General features: G+C 46.1%; 1 protein-coding gene across 1 annotated transcript in view; it reads right to left on the bottom strand.

Annotated features, from left to right (window-relative positions):
* The window catches only part of DENND3 (DENN domain containing 3), a 390,432-nt gene that overhangs the window by 309,298 nt on the left and 62,413 nt on the right, over positions 1–18,721 (bottom strand). The window lies entirely within an intron of this gene.

Genomic DNA, 18,721 nt, shown 5'->3' with positions numbered 1-18,721 from the left:
CCTCGCTGCTCATTTCATCATCTGTTCCATCATTAGCCGTTGTTGGCTGTGTGTATGCGCATATCTTGACATCAGTGCTGTCTTCAGCAGTTTGTAGATCGTAATCAACAACTACGTAGCGATGGAACTCCTCTTCAGTAACACCAGCTGGGATGTTAATAACCTGTTCATCTGACGTGTTTGCAACAGTTGCATCTGTTTCGTCCCTCTCCACATCCTTAACAAAGCTTGCCCGCTTGTAGCAGTTCACAATGGTTGCCTGTGTAACATGATTCCAGGCTTCTTTCTGCATATGTAGGGAATCAAACAGTGATAGATTACGAGCCATTTAAGTGCACGTCGGATAAGCGCATGCTCTTTTTAACTGCATGCCATACTTCAGTCCCGTTTTTGGTGCCATCAATTTCTATGGGGACAAACTTTGGTTTAGCGCACCACTGAGAAGTGCAAGATTCGCTTATATGCATGGTTTAAGACCGCTCCTCTGCAGGAAAGACTCCGCATAAGCGCACACACGGAATATGGAAGCCGATTGGCGCATGACAACCAACGAGATTTCAAATTTACCGCCCCTTTAACTGCCACAGGCAGAATAAGCAAAAGAATGTTGTTGGAGTGTACACTGGCGGCGGCGTGGCAGAATTGTAATACTAACACTGGCTAAACGAATAGAAGTTCTTTAAAAAATTAGAAAGCAAAGTCAAGCATCTATTGCTAAAGAATATGGTGTCAATCCCAGTCAAATTTCACGCGTCTTGAAGCAGAAAGACCAGCTTCTGGAAGACTGGCAAAACAATACAAATTCACACAGGAAACATAAAAGGGCGGGAAAAGCTGAGGAGGTAGAAGATGCTCTTCTTCGGTGGTTTTCTCGAGTCAGGAGCAGACAGTTTTCTGTCAGTGGTCCACTGCTTATGGAGAAAGCTAACCAGCTAGCTGAAAGTCTTGGACTAACTGAATTCAAAGCCACTGTTGGATGGTTAGAAAAATGGAAGGAGAGGAACAACATAAAATTCAAGAAACAGCATGGTGAGAAACAAGACGCTGATGATTTTGGTGCTGAAAATTGGGTTGTTTCAGTTCTTCCTACCATCTTGAACGAGTTTGCACCTCGTGACATTTTCAATGCTGACGAAAACGGTCTCTACTGATGGAACACTTGCATTCAAACATGCCGAAACTACTGGAGGTAAAATGTCGAAGGACCGACTGATGATCCTCCTTTGCTGCAATATGGATAAGAGTGAGAAATTGGAACCCCTCGTCATTGGAAAGAGCAAACAGCCCCGTTGCTTCAAGAAAGTTAAGCGACTTCCTGTGTCATACGAGGCTAACGCAAATTCATGGATTACTGGGGAAATTTGGAAGCCGTGGCTAAAGAAGTTAAACACTAGAATGCGGGCACAAAAGTGTCAGATTTTGTTGCTTTGTAATAATATGCTGCACACAGGGATGATGTCAGGCTGTCTAACGTCAAGGTGGTCTTCCTGCCACCAAACACTACCTCTCTGATCCAACCTATGGATCAGGGCATAATAGCCAATTTCAAACAACATTATCGGGCTCTTGTGCTACGTCGTCTGATGAGCGTTATGGATGACCAGACTGGCAAGGATAAACGTGCTGTTGAACTGGCTCATAATCTATCACTGTTGGATTCCCTACATATGCAGAAAGAAGCCTGGAATCATGTTACACAGGCAACCACTGTGAACTGCTACAAGTGGGCAAGTTTTGTTAAAGATGTGGAGAGGGACGAAACAGATGCAGCTGTTGCAAACGCGTCAGATGAACAGGTTATTGACATCCCAGCCGGTGTTACTGAAGAGGAGTTTCATCCCTACGTAGCTGATGATTATGATCTACAAACTACTGACGACAGCACTGATGTCAAGATATGCGCCTACACGCATATTTTTCACAAACTTAGTTTCTAAAGTCAAGTATGCGCCACTTAATTTATAAAACAGTATTGTAGGTGCAAAGAACACACATACACATAGGCACTAGCACTTACACCAACTCCATGGCTGGTTTCAATGTTAGAATGTATGTTACACAAATATGTATATAAATTAAGGAATATATAATCTACGGCACCTGACATAATAACCTGGACAAAACAGCCCCGACAAAATAGCCTTGTAACAAAATAGTCCATAGCCCTTCACAAAAATAAGAAGTATAGTAAAAACTGTCTCCCTCCATCATCCCTCCAGCATCTCTTCTCCCCTTCTATCACCCACTCCCTCATCTGAGCTCTCTCATCCTTCAACTCCCTCTCCAGTGCAACATTTTTCTCTCCCCACCCCAGTGCAACATCTTTCTCTCCCCATCCATATGTTCTGTTATCTCTGTCCTACTACCCCTTTTCCTGTATTCTGGCATCTCTCTCCCTTCCTCCCCTTCCCATGGTCTGGAAATGCATCTTACCCCTCCTTCCTTCCCACCCACCTCCCAACATAGTGCAGCATATCTCCCTCTTCCTCCTGTTGACCCTCCGCAGTCCGGTATCTCTCTCGCCGTATATCCCCCCCCACACACACACACAATCCTCCAACATTCCTGTGGGCCACCAGCAGCATCAACAAGCTGCTTCGGCTGGCCCCAGAAGCATTCTCTCTGTTGTGTCCTACCTAAGTGGGCATAGGAAGCTGTATCAGATAAGGTGGAACACAATAGAGGGAACACACTTCCAGGGCTGGCCAAAGCAGCTTGTTTTCCTTGTTGACGCTGCACAACAGGTAAAATACTCGGGGCCAGGCCCTTTTTCGGGGAGCTCATTTGTCAGGGGCCAAATTGTAGGCAGTCTCTTTTGTCAGGGGCTGTTTTGTCAGGGGCTATTTTGTTGGAGGCTTTTTTGTCTGATTTTTTTTTGTTGTTGGGGATATTTTGACCAGGTTCCACAATCTATGTGCATAATCTATTTATTTATTTATTTATTTATTTATTAGGATTTATTTATCACCTTTTTGAAGGAATTCAATCAAGGCAGTGTACAATAAGAATAAATCAAACATGAGCAATAGACAATTACAGCAGTAAAAATATTCAAATAACAATACAAAGTATGGCATAGTATACTACTTACAATGTCAACACGATACGTAATAGAACATTTTAATTGACAGTGTAAGGTATAAGCAAAGATGGAACATACAGATAGGTAAGAGAGTAAGAGGAGTTAGAAAGTAAGGTGACTAATTTAAAGAAAGGTGCACATGAGGTCAGAGAGATGGTTAAATTCTATCTCAGCTAGTGTAGGAGTGGATAAACATGTCCTGTGCAGTATGTGCACCCTGTGTTACTCCTTGTGTGTGTAAATGAGACTAACAAGTTAGTTACTTCTTCCATTAAAGGCCTGCATGCTTCCTGAAGTATAGATAATTATGGAATCCACCCCATGCAAATGCTAAAATATGTAGGTGCATACTTTCATGCTACTTGGCATTTTTAAGAAACCACTTGCATGGATAAATGACTAAAAATACCAGTTTTTGTGTGCATTCTTAGTGCCTAAAACTAGACAGCTCCTTATAAAATTAGTTGATACTGCTTTGAGGTAGTCTCTTATAAGGGAATGATAGGGAGAGCAGATGATATGGATGGGCAGACTGAATAGGCCATATGGTCTTTATCTGCCTACATTTTTATATGTTTCTATATTTCTATGTAATGCTGTATAGTCTTAGGGAAATAATCTACAATCGCACATTGTATATCTCCTTCATTTGTGTCTGTGATCCCATTCAATAATTACCAGTCTTTTTGAGGTCGGGGTATCCCAGATACTGGACAAACCTAGTGCACCTTTGTAAAAGACCCCCCAATCCCTTCTGACTGAACTTCACAGAACTCCTCGTCCACAAAAAAATTAAAAAAAACTCTTGTCCAGATGGGAAACTTGTCCCCAAAATACTTTATCCTGTAGATAATCTCCTGGTTGCGTCTCCTCTTTATCTTCCTTTGGCTTGTGGCTCAAGTTCCAGCTTCAAGTTTGCAGTCAGGCAGAACTGTGGGCAAAACCTCCGATATTCACATGAATTTCACAGCAGGACAATAAATTCAAGGGAGTCCTCACACTGGACATTAAATAACTAAGCTCAAAGGCTGAGCATTAAAGATTGACTACTTCTTGCACAACAGGATGAAGAAAATCCAACACAAAATCCATACTGTAATTCACACAGGTCTCTAGCTTTTCTAAAGACAGGCAGACTTAGAATGGTATACATCTCCTAGTACACTGGGCTTATGAAGGTCCTGAAAGGACCTTACATAACAGAAAAAAAGAAAGGGTAGACTGTATCAAAGCCTTAACAATGTTTATGATGGTGAACTTTGCCTTTTTTTTTGAAAGCCTAACAGACATAATACTACTCTGTGGTCTCTTCCATTTCTTTGATCTACAACATTTTTCAGCACACAGATCACATTTTCAGATGCATACCTTAGTTATCAAACAAAATATAACATTCACCTTCATTACATATATCCTGAAAAACAGATTTGTCAATGTTTCCCAAGGATCAGGTTTGAGAACCAACTGTATGCAACAGCTCCCAGGTGCAATATCTAAAGTCATTTTGAGACAGAGTAGTTACCAAATGTAGTGGTCCTGGTGGTGAACTAGGTATCAAAGATAATTTTGCTGCAAATTCTTTTATACGGTCATCCACATCAAGGTCTTTACACGATTTCAAATTCACCAACAAGCTGAAAAATTGAAACACAACTACAAATCAGCAAAAAGATAAAGAATGAATACTGATATTAATTTTTGGTGTTTTCTAGCCTCTTTTCTTTATTATAAAGGTTTTAATTCAACATTTTACCTCCAAACAGTACATTAAAATGTGTATACCCTAAAAAGAAGTATAATATACCCTGAACCTTAAACCACCACTCTTCAGCATGAATAGTTTAGGATTATGAAAAGGAAAATCACACACCCTCTCTTCCTTTCCCTCATCAGTCATCTCTTTCTCCCTCCTGTGGCCCTTGTCCACTGTACTTTATGATATTGTATTATGGTTTGTTTATTAACTATTGTATGCCACATTGAGCCTGCCCATGGGCGGGAATATTGTGGGATATAAATGTTATCAATAAATAAATAAAATACAATTCTGATAAAACTTAAAACAATCATTAATAAGGCACACTTTTTTGTTATAATTTTTGTTTCAGGCCTAAAGAGACATTTTTCAAAACACCTCCTACTTCGCAATTTTCATCTTAAAGGAAGTAAATCTGGGTACTGCCATGCTGAAGTTTCATATAAACATCACACAATAAAATATGACCATAGCAAATAAAGATAAGTATTTAGGGAAGGAGATTTTTAAAACTAGTGTGTGGTCATTAAAAAAAAAAAAAGGTATTAATCTGTTCTCTGAAAGAAGTGTTTTTTCATTGGTTCATAGAGTTGGTCATGTGACCTGCAGCAGCATCTAATAAAAGCTTCCCAAGTTTGCATTTCTAGAAGTTAGAATATTACTGTGCTACTCCTGCTGAAATTCTGCATGACTGCGCAACACAGAACTTGCACAGAATTCCCCAGCTGCACAGGATTTAACATTTGGGCGCAGAATCTGCTCACCACCAGATAACTGGAATCTTTTTAAAATTCCCACGGTACTACCACAATAGTGCAGTGGGAGAGGTGACTGCATTTTATCCTGTGGTAAGGGAGAAAATTTAGTTAACATTATCCCCGTTCTCAGGTACTACTGTGGTAGTACAGTGGAAGGTTTTAAAAAGATTCCCATTATCACCGGCTACCTCCTCCCAACTCAGTGGGACTACCCCGGGCCTACCTTAACGTGCCCTGGTGGTCTAATAGCCTCTTTGGGGGCAGGAAAGAACCCCACTCTTTCCTGCCTGCTGCTGCCGCCACTTCTTCAGAATGGCCACCGAGACTACAAGCAACAATCTCGTGAGGCTGCCGCAGGAAGTCTTTGTGACCATTTTGAAGAAGTGTACACCGGCCACAGCAGCAGCAGCAGGCAGGAAAGAATGGGGGTTCTCTACTGCCCCAAGAGGTACTCCTGATGTGCACCACTGCAGCTCCTCCTATGCTGGACGGGCAAGTGTGGGGGTGGGGTATGGGGGCCCATGGAAACACATCCAAGGTCACCGCCAAAGAACCAGGGCTTTTTTTTAGGGGGTATTTGGGGGTACTGAGTACCGGCACCTTTTCCATTGTCTGCTAAAATTGACCTATTGACCCTAAGGTCTAATGAAAGAGCTCAGACTCTACACACTAATTCTGCCTTGTCATAGATCCTGTGACTGGATGAAGGGTGCCTGGCCATTGTGGGGTGGGTCCATCAGTGATCACCCCCACCCCTGAAGGGTGGCCTAACATTTGAGTACCGGCACCTTTTTTGCTAGAAAAAACACACTGCAAAGAACAGAGGACTTGAGTGTAATCCTATGCCCAAGGACTGCACGGTCGCAAAAGAAACTGAATTTGACTCAGGAGTTTCAAAATTCTGTAGTCTAGCAGAAACACTTTCCCTTGCTTTGTATCAAAGAGTGCTCCCAAAAACTTCAGGGTCTGAGAAGCCGCTCCCAAAAACGTCAGGGTCTGAGAAGGCATCAATCTGCTTTCCTTGAAGTTTATTATTCAGCTGAGAGATTGGAGAACACTGACCACTGTGGAGGTTGCTCGTTCACTGTCCTGAAAGGAAAATGCTCGAATCAACCAATCATCCAAATAACCATGAACCTTGACGCTTTGTCAATGAAGGTAGGCCACCACCACCGCCACCACTACCATAAGCTTTGTAAAAGTTCTGAGAGCTGCAGCCAGCCCGAAGGACAACACTTGGAACTAAAAATGAGGGTCCAGCACCGCAAAACTTAGAGACTTCTGACATGGAGACCAGATTGGGATATGAAAATATGCTTCCTTGAGATTCAGAGCTGTAAGAAATTCCCCTGGATGAACGGATGCGATGACTGAACGAAGGGTCTGCATCTGGAAACGAGACACTCGAAGGCAGCAGTTGAGCCTCTACAAAATTAAGACTGGGCAAAAAGCACCATCCTTCTTGGGAACTATGAATTTATTGCCCTTCTGGAGTGATGGAAATGACTGCCCCTAAAGTCTCCCAAATGGCCTGACGCTTTTCGTGATGAGAACCAGAGGACACCAAGAAGGATGGAACAAACCTGGTGGCAAAACTCTAACTTCCAGCCTTCTCTAATTATGTCTAAAACTCACCGACCCAAACTGATTTTGGTCCATTCCTGAAAAAAAATCTGAAAAATGACCTCCTATTTAGACATTTGAGAAATAGACCTGAACCCCATCACTGAAAAACATGGATGAGATTGGCTGCATGGCTGGTGTGAGAAAGCTGGATTTTTTGTCTGAACAAAAGGAGGGCTGCCTGGGCTGCTAGCAGTGATGCTGACTATACTGCTCTTTCCAAGCCTCTAGCAGTTCACATCCCTATTTGAACAAAAGGAAAAAACTGTAGAGGAAGAACAAGCAGAGACTCTATGTTTATCTTCTGGGAGTCACTGAGGCTTGGATTCCACAACTCCTTCTCAAGTTAGTAATAACCATCTGCCCTTAAAGGAGCGCTTAATTAACTGTGACTTAGATGCCACATCTGCAGATCAGTGCTACAATCACAGCTGGTGATGCGCAGTTACCAAGAGAAATACTTATAAAGGTACTCTTATAAAATATGACTGTTGTAATAGCGACAGAACTACCAACACATTGTAATGAGGAAAAGGCCTCGAGAAACCCCGTGACACTACAAAAAATGAGGGTCACTAGGGGTTGGGCTTTCTCAGCATGGGCCAGAAAAACCTCATCGAACCAATTTCAACAAGCTATTTGAAAACTTTAAACACACTTAGCTTGGTTGGAAGTAAATCTCTGTGCTCTCATCTGTCTCTTAGTCCGTGATCAACGATAGCCAGCGTTTCGAATTCTGCTTCAGGATCACTAGACAATTCGCACTTCTTTCTATTAGCGAGTGATACAGTCCCTCTTTGCCTTCCTTATCAGCGCTTTGCATTTGACTTGACATTCCTTATGCTGCTTCTTATTAATTTCAGTTGGTTCCTTCTTCCATTTTCTGAAGGATTTTCTTTTAGCTCTAATAGCTCCTTCACGTCACTTTTAACCATGTTAGCTGTCGTTTGATCTTCCTCCCTCCTTTTTTAATATATTGAATATATTTGGCCTGGGCTTCCAGGATGGTATTTTTGAGCTGTATTCACGACTGATGTAAATTTTTGACCCTCGCAGCCGCTCCTCTAAGTTTTTTTTTCATCGTTCTTCTCATTTTATCATAGTCTCCTTTTTGTCCATCTACTGAATTATAGGAGCTAGATACAGTTTTATAGAGATACCACAATTCTGCATTCTCTATCGCCACCTGCTAGTAAATCATCGAAACACCCACTTTTCTGGAATAGACTAAAGGATGCTAAGGAAAGTTACCTGTTACATGGCACCCAGTCATAAAGCCCTGACACAACAGCCTTGTAACAAAATAACCCTTGACATTTCACACCCTAACAAAATAGCCCTTGACAAAATGGCCCCTCCCACAAAACAACCCTTGACAAAATAGCCCCTACACAAAATAGCCCCCTTAACAAAACAGCCCCCTAAGAAAAAACAACACATCACAAAAAATATAATAAACTACAACTGAAATCTTCACTGATAAAGACTCCTACCAGCATTCAATTGTATAAAGCATATATAAATAAACAAAATTCTATAGCTACAAATTGGTATTCATGATCTGTTCTGCTATTTAAAGAAACTATTCCTCCATCAACATGCTAATTAAAAAATAATAATAATATTGTCATTATTTTCATAGTCTTACCAACCTTATCCTGTTTGGGAAGGTAAGATTATTAGGAAAAAAATGCAGTCTCATATTCTGGGCAGCCTGACCAAGCCCTTTTGTCGGGGGGCTAACTTGTCAAGGTCAAGGTATATTGTGGGCAGGCCGTTTCGACAGTGGCTGTTATGTCAGGGAATATTATGTCGGGAGCTTTTTTTGTTTGGAGCTTTTTTGTCAAGGCTATTTTGTTGGGGCTATTTTGAGCAGGTACCCTGTTACATAAATAGTGGAAGCAGTCAAACAATACTAAGAGTCCTTCTTACCAAGAGAGACAATCCTTGAGAGCATTATAGTAGGGATATCTGGATATGACACAAACAGCAAAGGGAATAAAGGAGCCAAAAGTCTTTGCAGGTTGTACAGAAGATTCCCAATGAACTTGTCCATTTGACAAACTATATCCATCCTGAAAGTTAATCAGAATTATGTTGGTGTTACAAAGTGTGAATTTATATTTTAGCACACACAAAAAACATACAAACATAATATGACACAACTATAAGAGGTCAGTCTTGCAAAACACTCAAACTGCATTCCCAAAGCCTTCTATACTTTCTGTATTTCAAAGGTTAAACAAAATCATAACCAAATTAAACAAATATTTTATTTTCTATTTGTTTATGTGATTTATTAATTATGAAGCTTTTGAAGGCAGTGATACATTACAGGAAAAATAAATATGGTGACATATTACAGAAAAAGACAAGCAATTTGAAAGGAGGAATGGTAAAATTTGTTCTTACCTGCTAATTTCCTTTCCCTTGAGTCCTGCTAGACCAGTCACGATAAGTGGTTATGGTCTCCAAACAGCAGATGGAGGAAGAGAACATCAAATTTCCAGCAACATCACTGTATAAGAAGTGGTGCAACCAGTGGTGTGCTGGACCCGGCTCACACTGGCTTACCAGAGCTGGTTGTTAAATTTTAACAAATTTTGCGAGCCGATTGTTGAATGGGGCCAGCGCACAGCGCTGTGCAGTCAACATGTTTTTTCCTCCCCCCTAGAGCTAACTGCATCGTCCTCGTCTCTTCCTCCTCTCGCCCCTGCCCCTCTCACCCGCGAGTCCAGCATACCTCTTTCAGCTTCTCATCTCATATCCTCCTCAAGTCCATCCCCTCACCACCGTCCATCAAGCCAGCCTTGCTACTCTTCTAGCAATGCTAGCTTTAACACGCTGCCTGGCCAACCTGAAGCCTTTTTTCTGCCAGATCCTGCCTACGTATATACAGGAAGTTACATCAGCAGGACAGAGAAAAGGCTCCAGGTCGTCCAGGCAGTGTGTTACCATTAGAACTGCTGGAAGAGTAGTGAGGTTTGAAGAACAGCTGGTGAGGGAGGATGGACTTGAGGAAGGATAAAGGAGAGGTAGTGGACTTGTGAAGGAGAAGGGGATACTGAGGGAGGTACTGGACTTGGGTATGTTATCATGTATGTAGGCACCATACGCAACAACCTTTGCAATACTACTACCCGAAATGGCATCCGCCATTACGGCAAATGTAAGCCACATTGAGCCTGCAAATTGGTGGGAAAATGTGGGATACAAATGCTACAAATAATAATGGAGCTGAAGGAGAGGTGGTGAAATCAGGGGAAGGAGGCTGAGGGAGAGGTGCTGACAATAATCAGAGGTATATAATCCTGAACCCATACGTCTCGCTCCATCTCTACCTGTTTTTAAATCTATGTTGAAAGCTCACCTTTTCACTACTGCCTTTGGCCCCTAACCGTTACTCATTTGCCCTCCTCCTTCCCTGTTCCTCTTTACCCTGTAATTCCCTTGCCCGTAATGTCTTGTCTGTCTGTTTTACTTAGACTGTAAGCTCTTTGAGCAGGGACTGTCTTTCTATGTCAAGTGTTCAGCGCTGCGTGCGGCTGGTAGCGCTATATAAATGTTATTATTAGTAGTAGTAGTAGGTAATGACTATAATCGGAGAAGGAGAAGAAACTGATGTTGTTATCCACCTGGGAACACATGACTTGTTGAGTAATATCACACTTGCAGCGCAGAGAGCTTTTCAGGAGCTGGGGGAGGGGTTAAAACATTTGGTACAAACAACAGCTTTTTCTGAAGTACTACCTACCTGTCAGACTTGTGAGTTCTTGTACCAAGTAGAGCGCTGCTGGGCCCGGTACTCGGACAAGGTTCTGCTTGGCGGCCGGACAACCCCGGGTTTCACCTGTGCTGACCGCCGTTCCCAGAGGTTAAGCCCCTAGGTGCAGGCGGCCTGCAGGACTTACAAGACAGAGCTGGAAGCGGGGTGGTGAATGTATCGGCCAGGCAGGCAGCAGGCAAGAGAGTGATCCAGGTACAGACAAAGTCATTAGGCAGGCAGAAGGCAGGGGAGTAATCCAGGAACAGGCGACGTCAATAGGCAAACAACAGGCAAGCGAGTAATCCAGGCACAGGTAAAGTCAATAGGCAGGCAGCAGGTCAAGAGAGTAATCCAGGTACAGGCAAAGTCAGTAGGCAGGCAGCAGGCAAGAGAGTAATCCAGGCACAGGTAAAGTCAATAGGCAGGCAGCAGGCAAGAGAGTAATCCAGGTACAGGCAAAGTCAGTAACGAGGGACAACGTAGAGAAGAAGCAAACTACTGAGCAAGTAACACCTACCAAAGTAGAAGCTGAACCATGGAGTCCAGGGAGAGCTCAGCTGATAAAGTGCTGGCATCTGACATCATCAGTGACCAGCAGGGAGAAGGAGCACAGCCATAGGACAAGAGCAGGGGGGAGGAGGAACCAGAAGACCAATAGGAGAGAAGCAAGGGAAGCCAAGCAGAGGGAGAGCAGACACAGGTACGTGGAAGCAAAACAATCAAGGAGCCTGGAGGCCAGGCAGAGAGAGCGCAGACACAGGTGCATGGAAGCAAAGCAATCAAGGAGCCTGCAACCACCGTCTCTCTGAACAAACCCAAAGAAGAACTAAACACACATGGCTCAGGCAGTACCAGTCAAGTGTGTGTGTCGACGGGACCCCGCACAGCTCGAGGACGCCACTTGCGTTGAGGTAGGGGACATAACACTACCTTTGGAAAGGGAGAGAAAAGATTGCGAAGTACTGAAAATTTCAATAGCTGGCTCAAAGCCTGGTGTCACCAAGAAGGTTTTAGGTACATAGGAGGATGAGGCAATACATAGAAAAATAAAAGACTATATTGTAACGATGGACTGCATCTCACTGTGGCAGGTCAAAAAATCCTTGGATAGAAATTCAGACAAAATGTTTCTAGGCATTTAAACTAGAATGCGGGGGTGGCATATGGAGGCAGGTCACTTCAAGTGGTCACCCCCAGCTAAAGCTAAAGATAACATGTGACAGTAGAAAAGAAAGCACTGAAAACAACAATCTTAGCAAATCACTTCTTACCAACACAGCAGGAAGGGAGACTAAACAAAAAACTGAACAGAAGACAAAAATGCCACTGAAATGTAGATGGAAAGCGATGACCATAAATGCTCACAATCTAAGCAATAAAGTTCATGATCTGCATGTCCTGATGTTAGAGGCAGACTTAGACATTGTTGCAATCACAGAGACATGGCTCAATGATTCCCATGAATGGAATGCAAACATACTAGGCTATTATCTATTTCGGAAGGATAGAGATAGTTGTAAAGGTGGAGGAGTAGCTCTGTATGTGAGAAATGATATCGCAGCAACTGAAATGCCAGGAGCCTGGGGAAAGGAAGAAGTGATATGGATCACCTTAAAAAGAGATGATGAAACCTCTGTCCACATGGGTGTTGTCTACAGACCTTTGACAAAAATCAGAGGAACTAGATAAAGATCTGATTACAGATATACAAAAGTTGGGAAAGAAAAGAGAGGTTGTCAGGTTCTGTCAGGTTCTGAGCCCGCGGGACCGGGCTCTGGAGCAAACGTGAGCCCTTGGGCTGCTGACGAGGAGCGACAGCAGCAGGCAAAACCCACCAACCAACACTGGGTAAGCACAATGGCAGGGACTGCAGGCACTGTCCAGCGAACCGGAACACCTGGACTGGAATCCCCCGGACTGGAGGACACAGGACTGGAACACTGGACTGCAATCCCTCGGACTGGAACACACACCGGACCGGAACACACTGGACTGGAGCACACCAGACTGGAACACACACCGGACCGGAACACACTGGACTGGAACCCGGACTGGACCTAGGCTTCACCTACACTTGACTGCCTACCCCCTCGGGTTGAGCCTTCAGGTTCTGGCAGCCGGTAGGACTTACAGGGGCAGCAGGAATGAAGATCCAGGGGTGCCCCCTGGCACCTAAGCGATGGCAAGGCAGACAGACAGGGAATGTCCGGGTTCTGGCAGTAGGTAGGTTCAAAGCAATGGTCACAGAAGGGCTGGAAGCCCACAGAGCAATAAACACAAAAGGGCAGGGAACCTACAGAGCAGTAAACACAGAAGGGCTGGAAACCCACTAGCGATAAACACAGAAGGGCTGAAAACCCACAGAAGGGTAGGAGACCCACAGAGCAATAAATACAGAAGGGCTGGAAACCCACAAAGCGATAACCACAGAAGGCTGAACACCCACAGCGCAATAAACACAGAAGGGCAGGGAACCTACAGAGCAATAAACACAGAAGGGCTGGAAACCCACAAGCGATAAACACAGAAGGGCTGAAAACCCACAGAAGGGTAGGAGACCCACAGAACAATAAACACAGAAGGGCTGAAAACCCACAGAGCAAAAACACAGAAGGGCTGGAAACCCACAAGCGATAAACACAGAAGGGCTGAAAACCCACAGCGCAATAGACACAGAAGGGCTGGAAACCCACAAAGCGATAAACACAGAAGGGCTGGAAACCCACAGAACAATAAACACAGAAGGGCTGAAAACCCACAGAGCACAAGACAAGGAAAGCAAACAGTGCTAACAGCACACTAACCTCGGGACCTAAGGCACTGCGGAGGAAATGGCAATGCAAAGGCCAGGACTGTAGTCTTCAGGTGACTAATAAAGCCCATCAAGACCAGAGCCACAGCTGCAGCAATCACCTTGCAACCAAACAGAGGCTTGACACACAAAGCAGTCATTCCATAGGAAGGAACAGCGGGAGCCATCTTGGAAACTGGCAAGGAGGAAGAGGCGGCAGCCATCTTGGAAGAGGCATAGCCCACACAGGTGAGGTTCAGTAGGGCAATCAGCACACAGAGCCAGAGAGAAACTAAGACAGAGACAGACACAGAGACAAGCAGAAGCCAGCACAGCCACTGACTCCCAGAAACAGGGTAAGTATGAGGGTGGTCACGGCCACAAACGTGACAGTACCCCCTCCTCAAGACCCCCCTCTCGGTCCCCCCTGAGGAGTTCAGGTGTCCAGGGGTAACTATGGTGAAACCTCCTGATGGGTCTCAAAAGCCCGACATAGATCACTGGACTGGAAGTCACAAAGAAGTTCCAAAGTGGCAGACAGGAGCGGAACTTGTCAACAGGAGGCTCCTTCCAATCCCCGCTGGGCCAACTCAGGAACTTGGAAGCATCAAGAGGAACCTCATTCAAAAGGCACCCTTCTCCGAGGGACCCCAGACTGAACTCAGGAAGCAAACCGGGACTGGGACCCGGACTAGAGTCAAAAAGCAAACCGGGCCTGGGACCCAGGTGGGCGTCAGAAGCTTGACTGGAACTGGAACTCAGAGCAGGCTCAGCATCTTGGCTGGAAGTGGAACTAGGAACGGACTCAGCATCTTGGCTGGAACCGGAGCTAGGAGCAGGGTCAGCATCTTGGCTGGAACTGGAACTTGGAACAGACTCAGCATCTTGGCTGGAACTGGAGCTAGGAGCAGGGTCAGCATCTTGGCTGGAACTGGAACTTGGAACAGACTCAGCATCTTGGCTGGAACTGGAGCTAGGAGCAGGCTCAGCATCTTGGCTGGAAGTGGAACTAGGAACGGACTCAGCATCTTGGCTGGAACTGGAGCTCGGAGCAGGGTCAGCATCTTGGCTGGAACTGGAACTTGGAACAGACTCAGCATCTTGGCTGGAACTGGAGCTCGGAGCAGGGTCAGCATCTTGGCTGGAACTGGAGCTTGGAGCAGGCTCAGCATCTTGGCTGGAACTGGAACTTGGAACAGACTCAGCATCTTGGCTGGAACTGGAGCTAGGAGCAGGGTCAGCATCTTGGCTGGAACTGGAACTTGGAACAGACTCAGCATCTTGGCTGGAACTGGAGCTCGGAGCAGGGTCAGCATCTTGGCTGGAACTGGAGCTTGGAGCAGGCTCAGCATCTTGGCTGGAACTGGAACTTGGAACAGACTCAGCATCTTGGCTGGAACTGGAGCTCAGAGCAGGGTCAGCATCTTGGCTGGAACTGGAACTTTGAACAGGAGTTGAACCGGGACTGGGACCCGGACTGGAATCAGAAGCTTGACTGGCAGGGCCCCTCAAACTGGACTCAGGAGCTTGGCTGGGAGCGCCCCGCGAACTGGACTTTAACTGAGGCTTGGCAGAACACACCCTTTGGACAGGGATCGGAGGCTCGAGCGGAAGCACCACTCGAACTGGCCTTCGGAGCTTGATTGGAGGTACCCTCCAGACTGGAAGCGGAGTGCCACCTGAACCACCCTGTGGACTGGCATCGGAGGCTTGGTTAGAAGCCCCCCTCGAACTGGACTCAGTGGCTTGACTGGACGGGTCACTTGAACAAGAACCGGAGACTTGACCCGAAGCGCCATTTGCACAGGAATCTGACGCTCCATCGAAGGCTTCCCTCGGACTGGACTCGGAGACTTCAAAGGCCGTGCCATTTGAAGGAGGACTGGAGGCTCGACCCGAAGCGCCACTTGCATAGGAATCTGAGGCTCCGTCAGAAGCACCCCACGGACTGGACTCCGAGACTTCAAGGGGCGTGCCACTTGAACGAGGACTGGAGGCTCGACCTGGAGCGCCACTTGCATAGGAATCTGAGGCTCCGTCAGAAGCACCCCACGGACTGGACTCGGAGACTCGAATGGAAGCGTCACCTGAACTGGCATCGGAGGCTCGGTCAGAAGCGTCCCTCGGACTGGACTCTGAAGCTTGGCTGGACGTGCTGCTCGGACTGGATTCAGAGGCTTGTCTGGGCGCGCTGCTTGAATGGGACTGGACCCCTGCTGGGCCCAGAGCATGGAATTCCCAAGACGTCTCCTCTCTGCGACAGCTTCAGGAGTATCCCACAAAGCTGGATTCAAGACCAGGCTGCGGCGATATTCAGCGAGCGTGATAAAAGGGTCCATATCTGAAACTGGGTTTTCAGCGATTCCAAGCCACCGGACACGTTTTCTCTCAGCTGCCGCTTCAGGGGTCTTCTTCAAAACAGGATGAGACAAAAGTTTCCCACGATACTGACGAAGAGTCATAGAAGGATCAAGAACAACGATGGAGCTGGACCCCAGCTGGGTCAGCTGGGTGGGGGTTCTTGCCGGGCTCATGGCCTTTGCATTCTGTCAGGTTCTGTCAGGTTCTGAGCCCGCGGGACCGGGCTCTGGAGCAAACGTGAGCCCTTGGGCTGCTGACGAGGAGCGACAGCAGCAGGCAAAACCCACCAACCAACACTGGGTAAGCACAACGGCAGGGACTGCAGGCACTGCCCAGCGAACCGGAACACCTGGACTGGAATCCCCCGGACTGGAGGACACAGGACTGGAACACTGGACTGCAATCCCTCGGACTGGAACACACACCGGACCGGAACACACTGGACTGGAGCACACCAGACTGGAACACACACCGGACCGGAACACACTGGACTGGAACCCGGACTGGACCTAGGCTTCACCTACACTTGACTGCCTACCCCCTCGGGTTGAGCCTTCAGGTTCTGGCAGCCGGTAGGACTTACAGGGGCAGCAGGAATGAAGATCCAGGGGTGCCCCCTGGCACCTAAGCGATGGCAAGGCAGACAGACAGGGAATGTCCGGGTTCTGGCAGTAGGTAGGTTCAAAGCAATGGTCACAGAAGGGCTGGAAGCCCACAGAGCAATAAACACAAAAGGGCAGGGAACCTACAGAGCAGTAAACACAGAAGGGCTGGAAACCCACTAGCGATAAACACAGAAGGGCTGAAAACCCACAGAAGGGTAGGAGACCCACAGAGCAATAAATACAGAAGGGCTGGAAACCCACAAAGCGATAACCACAGAAGGGCTGAACACCCACAGCGCAATAAACACAGAAGGGCAGGGAACCTACAGAGCAATAAACACAGAAGGGCTGGAAACCCACAAGCGATAAACACAGAAGGGCTGAAAACCCACAGAAGGGTAGGAGACCCACAGAACAATAAACACAGAAGGGCTGAAAACCCACAGAGCAAAAACACAGAAGGGCTGGAAACCCACAAGCGATAAACACAGAAGGGCTGAAAACCCACAGCGCAATAGACACAGAAGGGCTGGAAACCCACAAAGCGATAAACACAGAAGGGCTGGAAACCCACAGAACAATAAACACAGAAGGGCTGAAAACCCACAGAGCACAAGACAAGGAAAGCAAACAGTGCTAACAGCACACTAACCTCGGGACCTAAGGCACTGCGGAGGAAATGGCAATGCAAAGGCCAGGACTGTAGTCTTCAGGTGACTAATAAAGCCCATCAAGACCAGAGCCACAGCTGCAGCAATCACCTTGCAACCAAACAGAGGCTTGACACACAAAGCAGTCATTCCATAGGAAGGAACAGCGGGAGCCATCTTGGAAACTGGCAAGGAGGAAGAGGCGGCAGCCATCTTGGAAGAGGCATAGCCCACACAGGTGAGGTTCAGTAGGGCAATCAGCACACAGAGCCAGAGAGAAACTAAGACAGAGACAGACACAGAGACAAGCAGAAGCCAGCACAGCCACTGACTCCCAGAAACAGGGTAAGTATGAGGGTGGTCACGGCCACAAACGTGACAGAGGTGCTGTTGCTGGGAGATTTCAATCTGCCAGATGTAGATTGGAAAGTTCCATCTGCAGAATCGGAAAGAAGCAGAGAGATCATGGATGCTTTTCAAGGTGTTCTGCTCAGACAAATGGTGACAGAGCCCACAAGGGAGGGAGAGACACTGGGTCTGGTGCTCACAAAAGGGCAATGTGTGTCAAATATCTGAGTGGGTGCCCACCTGGGCAGCAGTAACCAAACAATTTGGTTTGATAAAACAGCAGAAGTGGAGGGCAGGCACTCAAAACTCAAAGTCATGGATTTTAAGCATGTTGACTTTAGTAAAATGGGAGAATACCTGAGGAAGGAGCTGATGGGCTGGGAGGACAATACGAGAAGTAGAAGGGCAGTGGTCCAGGCTGAAAGAAGCTATAAATATAGCTACAAACCTTAATGAAACTGAACACTGAAAAAACACACTGCCTCATCCTTACCTCTCAACATAACAAATATAAACCCACGACATTAACTACCCCAGGTCACACCCTCCATAACATCACACAGTTTGAAAATACTCGGTGTTACACTCGATCGCAACCTAACTCTCGAAAGCCAAGTAAAGTCTGTAATAAAGAAAATGTTCCATGCAATGTGGAAGCTCAAACGACTAAAACCCTTCTTCCCAAGGGAAACCTTTTGATACCTAATACAGTCAATGGTCCTAAGTCATGCAGATTACTGCAATAGAATCTACACGGGATGCATGGAACAACTAACAAAAAAAATCCAGACTGCCCAAAATACAGCAGCCAGATTGATATTCGGCAAGACCCGCTTTGACAGGGCCAAGCCCCTTCGAAAAACACTGCACTGGCTCCCAATCAATGAGCGGATCATCTTCAAAATTTGCACTCTGGTCCACAAAATCATATATGGTGTAGTCCCAGGATACATGATAGACCTCATAGATCTACCAACAAGA

The sequence above is a fragment of the Microcaecilia unicolor genome, chromosome 1, assembly GCF_901765095.1.
Source record: "Microcaecilia unicolor chromosome 1, aMicUni1.1, whole genome shotgun sequence".
Classification (NCBI taxonomy): domain Eukaryota; kingdom Metazoa; phylum Chordata; class Amphibia; order Gymnophiona; family Siphonopidae; genus Microcaecilia; species Microcaecilia unicolor.
This window is presented reverse-complemented; position numbering and strand designations above follow the sequence as displayed.